This window comes from Lolium perenne, chromosome 4 (genome assembly GCF_019359855.2).
Source record: "Lolium perenne isolate Kyuss_39 chromosome 4, Kyuss_2.0, whole genome shotgun sequence".
Lineage (NCBI taxonomy): Eukaryota > Viridiplantae > Streptophyta > Magnoliopsida > Poales > Poaceae > Lolium > Lolium perenne.
In genome coordinates, this window is record NC_067247.2 from 138,716,978 (window position 1) to 138,724,413 (window position 7,436).

Genomic DNA, 7,436 nt, shown 5'->3' on the forward strand with positions numbered 1-7,436 from the left:
TCACTCCAAAATGAAGCTCTTGAGAGGTTTTTTCAAATTTTCATGTTTGAAACCAAAAAACCACGTACTTCACTTCATGCTTGTCTTCATAAGACAGAGTTTGGGGTTAGGGGTAGCTTGTTGATACATGATTTTTCTGGTTTGAATATGTCTAGACTTTGTTTATCAACTTAATTGAATGCTTACTAGATGACATAAGATGACTATGTGCATTGGTTTTTCATTTTATTGTTTTATTTTTATTTTTTATGCCCATTTGAATCTTGGTCAAATCCTAGGTTTGACCATGATTTAATCAAGTTTAAAACATGAATATGAACAATTAAGCATCTATCCTTCTTAGTCACTCCAATATGTAGCTCTTGGGAGGGTTTTTGAAATTTCCATGCTTGAAAACCAAAAACCACTTCTCTTCATGCATGCTTGACTTCATAAGACAAAGTTTAGGGTTAGGGGGTAGATACAAGATTTTCCTGCTAGTTTGAATATGTCTAGACCTTGTTTATCAATTTAATTGAATGCTCACTATATGACATGAGCAAACCTTGGTTTTAATTTTTTTATACCCATTTGAATCTTCGTCAAATCCTAGGTTTGTTGACCAAGATTTGAACAAGTTTAAAACATGAATAATATGAAAAGGTAAGCATGTATGCTTCTTAATTAGTCACTCCAAAATGAAGCTCTTGGGAGGGTTTTTGAAATTTCCATGATTGAAACCAAAAACCACTTCTCTTCATGCTTGACTTCATAAGTCATGGTTTAGGGATATATAGGGGGTAGATACATGATCTTTCTGGTTTGAATATGTCTAGAGCTTGTTTATCAACTTAATTGAATGCTTACTATATGACATAAGAAGACTATGTGCCTTGATTTTTCATTTTTTTTAAATTATGCCCATTTGAATCTTGGTCAAATCCTACGTTTGACCATGATTTAAACAAGTTTAAAACATGAATATGAAAATTAAGCATGTATCCTTCGTAGTCACTCCAAAATGAAGCTCTTGAGAGGGTTTTTGAAATTTCCATGTTTGAAACCAAAAAACCACGTACTTCTCTTCATGCTTGACTTCATAAGACAGAGTTTGGGGTTATGGGTAGCTTGATACATGATTTTTCTCATTTGAATATGTCTAGACCTTGTTTATCAACTTAATTGAATGCTTACTATATATATGACATAAGAAGACTATGTGCATTGGTTTTTCATTTTATTGTTTTTTTAAATTTTATGCCCATTTGAATCTTGGTCAAATCCTAGGTTTGACCATGATTTAAACAAGTTGAAAACATGAATATGAAAAATTAAGCATATATCCTTCGTAGTCACTCCAAAATGAAGCTCTTGGGAGTGTTTTTGAAATTTCCATGTTTGAAACCAAAAACCACATATCTTCATGCTTGACTTCATGAGACAGAGTTTAGGGTTAGGGGGGTAGATACATGATTTCTCTGGTTTGAATATATCTAGACCTTGTTTATCAACTTAATTGAATGCTTACTATGTGACATAAGAAGACTATGTGCCTTGATTTTCCATTTTTTGTTTTTTCTGAATTTTTATGCCCATTTTAATCTTGGTCAAATCCTAGATTTGACCATGATTTAAACAAGTTTAAAACATGAATATGAAAAATTAAGCATATATCCTTCTTAGTCACTCCAAAATGTAGATCTTGGTAGGGTTTTTGAAATTTCATGTTTGAAACCAAAAACCACTTCTCTTCATGCATGCTTGACTTCATAAGACAGAGTTTAGGGTTAGGGGTAGCTAGATACATGATTTTTCTGGTTTGAATATGTCTAGACCTTGTTTATCAACTCAATTGAATGCTTACTATATGACATAAGAAGACTATGTGCCTTGGTTTTTCATTTTTTTTAAATTATGCCCATTTGAATCTTGGTCAAATCCTACGTTTGACCATGATTTAAACAAGTTTAAAACATGAATATGAAAATTAAGCATGTATCCTTCGTAGTCACTCCAAAATGAAGCTCTTGAGAGGGTTTTTAAAATTTCCATGTTTGAAACCAAAAAACCACGTACTTCTCTTCATGCTTGACTTCATAAGACAGAGTTTGGGGTTATGGGTAGGTTGATACATGATTTTTCTCGTTTGAATATGTCTAGACCTTGTTTATCAACTTAATTGAATGCTTACTATATGACATAAGAAGACTATGTGCCTTGGTTTTTCATTTATTTTGATTTATTTTGAATTTTTATGCCCATTTGAATCTTGGTCAAATCCTAGGTTTGACCATGATTTAAACAAGTTCAAAATATATATATGAAAAATTAAGCATCTATCCTTCTTAGTCACTCAAAAATGTAGCTCTTGGGAGGGTTTTTGAAATTTCCATGTTTGAAACCAAAAACCACATCTCTTCATGCTTGACTTCATAAGTCAGAGTTTAGGGATAGGGGGTAGATACATGATTTTTCTGGTTGAATATGTCTATACCTTGTTTATCAACTTGAATGCTTACTATATGACATACGAAGACTATTTGCTAACAGAGGGAGCAAGCACTCCAGCTATGAAAAGTACCAAACGATGCATACCAAAATGATTTTTTAGAGGAATACTAGTTCGGATTATATAATTTTATATTAGCAGGCCAAAATCGAACCCGTAGTTGGATTTTCAGAAATTGATCCGTAGTACTGGGCAAAACCCTAGTTTAGCTTATTTAATAATAGATTCATAGGTCGATTTTTTTACGTTATTATTATTATTACTAGGCAGCACATGTGTTTGCCCGTCCAGTGAAACTCTTTCATTTCATTTTTCTTTTCCGCAAGGTCGGGAGTCGGAGGAAAAGGGATCACACGGGAGGAGACGAAGGGAGAGCAGTCACGGGGCCCCACTTATTTATGGTGTCTATCCTTTTTCTGGTGATGTTGACTGTTGTGCAGGGTTGTCAGTGCGCAGCGCAGGGGGGTGCGAGCGAGCGAGAAAGGCCGAGAATGAGAGAGATTTTTTTTTTTAGAGGGACAACCGAACGATCCTGAAGAACCCAGATTTCCAATACGCATCAGAGCGCAGTTTACAGCAGGACACAAAATATGGAGGAAATTACGTCTAAATCCCTAAGATTTACATGGTAGACCCCAGGCTGAAAGCAAGAAATGCGATCGGGTCCTTAACAGCCACCGTCCGGATTGATCCTCGTCGCAGCCGAGGACGAACCACTTGGCGCGACCAAATCGCCATCGCTACAGAGCCTGCACACCATGGCCTACGAGCTGAGCTAGAAACGACCTGCCAAAACCGGCAGCCAACGGAGGTGGATAATTGGAGAGAGAGAGAGAGAGAGTTGATGCCTCTCTCTTGACAAAGAAGATGGCTGGGAGTTTGCCTACCTAGCGTACGTGACTTGTGCTCACTGAAGTGTGGGACCTCACGCATGGGAACCACACGTAAGTGACAGACTTGTTGCTCTAATAACTCAGGTGATTATTATACTGTATTAGTACATACTTTCCTATGGATCCTTCTTAGTCACTCCTAAATGAAGCTCTTGAGAGGGTTTTTGAAATTTCCATGTTTGAAACCAAAAACCAATTCTCTTCATGCTTGACTTCACAAGACAGAGTTTAGGGTTATGGGGTACATACATGATTTTTCTGGTTTGAGTATGTCTAGACCTTGTTTATCAACTTGAATGCTTACTATATGACAGAGGAAGACTATGTGCTTTGGTTTTTCATTTTTTGGTTTTTTTGAATTTGTATACCAATTTGAATCTTGGTCAAACCTATGGTTCAACCAAGATTTAAACAAGTTAAAAACATGAGTATGAAAAACTAAGCCTCTAAACATTTTAGTCGCACCAAAATGAAGCTCTTGGGAGGGTTTTTGAAATTTCCATGTTTGAACCAAAAATCACTTCTCTTCATATGCTTGACTTTGATACGTCTCCGACGTATCGATAATTTCTTATGTTCCATGCCACATTATTGATTATATCTACATATTTTATGCACACTTTATGTCATATTCGTGCATTTTCTGGAACTAACCTATTAACAAGATGCCGAAGTGCCAGTTGCTGTTTTCTGCTGTTTTTGGTTTCAGAAATCCTAGTAAGGAAATATTCTCGGAATTGGACGAAATCAACGCCCAGGTTCCTATTTTGCCCGGAAGCATCCAGAACACACGAGAACCGCCAGAGGAGGGGCACAGGCCCACCAAACCCTAGGCCGGCGCGGCCTAGGGGGGGCCCGCGCCCCCCTATAGTGTCGGCGCCCCTTCGACCTTCTAACGCCGCCTCTTCGCCTATATAAAGCCCCTGGACCTAAAACCTCGATACGAAAAAGCCACGGTACGAGAAACCTTCCAGAGCCGCCGCCATCGCGAAGCCAAGATCTGGGGGACAGGACTCTCTGTTCCGGCACGCCGCCGGGATGGGGAAGTGCCCCCGGAAGGCTTCTCCATCAACACCACCGCCATCTTCATCAACGCTGCTGTCTCCCATGAGGAGGGAGTAGTTCTCCATCGAGGCTCGGGGCTGTACCGGTAGCTATGTGGTTAATCTCTCTCCTATGTACTTCAATACAATAATCTCATGAGCTGCCCTACATGATTGAGATTCATATGATGATGCTTGTAATCTAGATGTCATTGTGCTAGTCAAGTGGGTTTTACTTATGTGATCTCCGGAGACTCCTTGTCCCACGTGTGTAAAGGTGACAGTGTGTGCACCATGTGGGTCTCTTAGGCTATATTTCACAGAATACTTATTCACTGAGTTATGATTTGAGTTGGATGTCTCTATGAAATTGTGGTGTGTTAGTACCTCCTGTGAATGCTCAAAGTGACAGCGTGGGGTGTTCATTAGTACTTGGGAATGCATCTTTAAGGTTTGCCTACATGATGAATTAGTGTTCGTTATCTTGCCAGAGAGTAATTCAGAGTAGCATAGTGAAGTGCTTATTTATATGTCTTTATGATTGCAATGTGTTTTGTATCACAATTTATCTATGTGCTACTCTAGTGATGTTATTAAAGTACTCTATTCCTCCTGCACGGTGTAATGGTGACAGTGTGTGCATCCGTGTTAGTACTTGGCGTAGGCTATGATTATGATCTCTTGTAGATTATGAAGTTAACTATTGCTATGATAGTATTGATGTGATCTATTCCTCCTTTCGTAGCGTGAAGGTGACAGTGTGCATGCTACGTTAGTACTTGGTTTAGTTGTGTTGATCTGTCATGCACTCTAAGGTTATTTAAATATGAACATTGAATTGTGGAGCTTGTTAACTCCGGCATTGAGGGTTCGTGTAATCCTACGCAATGGTGTTCATCATTCAACAAGAGAGTGTAGAGTATGCATTTATCTATTCTGTTATGTGATCAAAGTTGAGAGTGTCCACTAGTGAAAGTATGATCCCTAGGCCTTGTTCCTAAATACTGCTATCGCTGCTTGTTTCATTTTCTTGCATCTTTACTTCCTGCAATATTACTACCATCAACTGCACGCCAGCACGCACTTTTCTGGCGCCGTTACTACTGCTCATATTCATTCATACCACTTGTATTTCACTATCTCTTCGCCGAACTAGTGCACCTATTAGGTGTGTTGGGGACACAAGAGACTTCTTGCTTTGTGGTTGCAGGGTTGCATGAGAGGGATATCTTTGACCTCTTCCTCCCTGAGTTCGATAAACCTTGGGTGATCCACTTAAGGGAAACTTGCTGCTATTCTACAAACCTCTGCTCTTGGAGGCCCAACACTGTCTACAAGAATAGAAGCACCCGTAGACATCAAGCTATTTTCTGGCGCCGTTGCCGGGGAGGAAAGGTAAAAGGCACTCATACTCCGGTCCCAGGTTAAGTACTTTTCTGGCGCCATTGTGTTTGTGCTCGAAGCTATTTCCTTTAGATCCTGCAATTGCAACTTTTTGTTTCTTGTTTACACTAGTTAGGCATAATGGAAAACAACAAAAATATGAGAGATCTTTATGAACTTTATCTTGAATTAGGACATGATGTGTTTGAAGAGAGAATTAAAAAACCCATGGAACTTTATATGCATGCTAATGGGAATGTTATTACTATGAATGCTTTGAACACTATTGTTGCTAATGCTATGGAAAATTCTAAGCTTGGGGAAGCTGGTTTTGATGAGCATGATCTTTTTAGTCCCCCGGGCAATGAGGAGGAAATTTACTTTGATGATACTTTGCCTCCTATTTATGATGATTATAATGATAGTAGTCTTTTGTTACCACCTGTTATGGAGGATGAATTTGATTATGAATACAATATGCCTCCTATATTTGATGATGAGAATAATAATGATAGCTACTTTGTTGAATTTGCACCCACTACAACTAATAAAATTGATTATGCTTATGTGGAGAGTAATAATTTTATGCATGAGACTCATGATAAGAATGTTTCATTTGATAGTTATATTATTGAGTTTGCTCATGTTGCTACTGAAAGTTATTATGAGAGAGGAAAATATGGTTGTAGAAATTTTCATGTTACTAAAATACCTCTCTATGTGCTGAAATTTTTGAAGCTACACTTGTTTTATCTTCCTATGCTTGTTACTTTGCTCTTCATGAACTTGTTTATTTACAAGATTCCTATGCATAGGAAGCATGTTAGACTTAAATGTGTTTTGAATTTGCCTCTTGATGCTATCTTTTGCTTCAAATACTATTTCTTGCGAGTGCATCATTAAAACTGCTGAGCCCATCTTAATGGCTATAAAGAAAAGAACTTCTTGGGAGATAAGCCATGTGTTATTTTGCTACAGTACTTTGTTTTTATTTTGTGTCTTGGAAGTTGTTTACTACTGTAGCAACCTCTCCTTATCTTAGTTTTGCGTTTTGTTGTGCCAAGTAAAGTCGTTGATAGTAAGGTTCATACTAGATTTGGATTACTGCGCAGAAACAGATTTCTTTGCTGTCACGAATCTGGGCAAAATTCTCTGTAGGTAACTCAGAAAATTATGCCAATTTACGTGAGTGATCCTCAGATATGTACGCAACTTTCATTCAATTTGAGAATTTTCATTTGAGCAAGTCTGGTGCCTCAATAAAATTCGTCTTTACGGACTGTTCTGTTTTGATAGATTCTGCCTTTTATTTCGCATTGCTCCTTTTGCTATGTGGGATGGATTTCTTTGTTCCATTAACTTCCAGTAGCTTTGAGCAATGTCCAGAAGTGTTAAGAATGATTGTGTCACCTCTGAACATGTGGATTTTTGATTATGCACTAACCCTCTAATGAGTTTGTTTCGAGTTTGGTGTGAAGGAAGTTTTCAAGGGTCAAGAGAGGAGGATGATATACTATGATCAAGGAGAGTGAGAAGTCTAAGCTTGGGGATGCCCCGGTGGTTCATCCCTGCATATATCAAGAAGACTCAAGCGTCTAAGCTTGGGGATGCCCAAGGCATCCCCTTCTT